A 1,851-nucleotide genomic window follows, 5' to 3' on the forward strand; every position below is an offset into this window, starting at 1 on the left:
ACATATGTATATATATATTTATATATATATTTATATATATATAGACATATATATATATATACACTGTATATATATACATATATATATACATATATATATATATCACAAAGTAATGTAGCACGAACTAACGAAGCAGAGCGCTTTCGTATATTACATCTTCGGCGAACTGAAGATGTAATATACGAAAGCGCTCTGCTCCATTAGTTTCTTTTTCCAAGTGGTCTACTTTGCATAAGTGAACACACGTACCCGTGTTCTTATTAGCATATATACACATACTGTATATACATGTATGTGTATATATATGCATACATATATACATATATGTATGCACATATACATGTATACACATACATGCATACACACACACACACACACATATATATATATATATATACATACACATACACGTTTACGTACATACATACATAAATACATATAAATATACATACATACATTTATACATCTAATTATGTGTATATATATATATATATATAATATATATATACAGACATACATACATACATTTATACATACATATATACGCACATACATATATACATACACATACATGCATGCATACATAGACGGTAACAAAGAGTACCTAACTTGGGAAATGAAGAGGGGGAGGATGAGTATAAGGTCGTAGGCGTGAGGGGTGGAGGCGGGGGGTCGGAGTAGGAGGGAAGAGAGCGAGGCGGATGTGCATTAGGTAGATTGTGTCCGCGTACATTAAGACTAAAACGATATGCGAATACTCACACACACACACACACACACACATATATATATATATATATATGTATACACATACACACACATATATATATATATGTGTATACACATACACACATATATATATACACACATCATCACACACAAACGCACAGATAGAGAGAGAGAGATTGACATTGACATACTGGACGTCACTGAGCTGGTCCCCGCTCTTTCACAGGATTCTTCATGTCATGTACCCTCCTCCACCCTGCAACCGTTTCTCTAGCCTGTAGTTCTTTATGCAGCCCAGGACCTTTACCTTCTTAACCAACCAACCACCCACTCGTCTAGATTTCGTCTTCTTCCAAGACGTTCCTCTTCGTCGTCTTACTTTGTTCCTTGAGTGTCCTTCAAGTCTCCTTTTGTTCCTCTTCTTCCGAATACCGATCCCCTTCTCTTTTCACGTTTCATTTTTATGTTACGTTTATCTCTTTCTTTTCTATTCCTTCCTCACTGTTTCTCTTCGTCTTCCTTGCATTCAATCTCGTTTTTATATTTCTCTTTAAAAAAAAGAAAATCCTTCCTCCATCTTTGTATCTTATTTTCTGACTTCTTTCCTTATTCTCGAAAAGCGTCCTCACCTTTTTCTTGTCTCTTACTTTCCCTCCTTTTCATGAAATTCATTCTCGTCTCCACGTTTTTCTTTCTTCATTTACAAGAGATTTCTTAACCCTCTGTGTCGGGGCCAATTTCCTCACCGTCCAGCTCTTTCATCAGAGTTCCTTCAACCTTACTCCCTTTGAGTACCTCACTCCACTCGTATGTCTCCTCAATCTCTTGTCAAAGTTTTTTTTTTTTTTTTTTTTTTTTTTTTTTTTTAAGCTGAGACCACAAAACTCGGGTTGCATCCATACACATCTTGAGCGGATCAAATAATTTCTAAGATCATGGTTTTACTCCTCAATACAAAACACATTGCCAAACTTACCCACATATATTTTCTTTTATGTGTGTCTTTAAAGTATTTCTAAAAATCTTGCGTGAATATTTTTAATGAAGATAAAATAAGGTTTAGTGAAAAATATGTCAACACCCAACCAACTACGTTGGTGACGTATTTTTCACCCAGCAAGA

Source organism: Oratosquilla oratoria, chromosome 15 (assembly GCF_046742065.1).
Source record: "Oratosquilla oratoria isolate Oo_2021 chromosome 15, ASM4674206v1, whole genome shotgun sequence".
Taxonomy (NCBI): Eukaryota; Metazoa; Arthropoda; class Malacostraca; order Stomatopoda; family Squillidae; genus Oratosquilla; species Oratosquilla oratoria.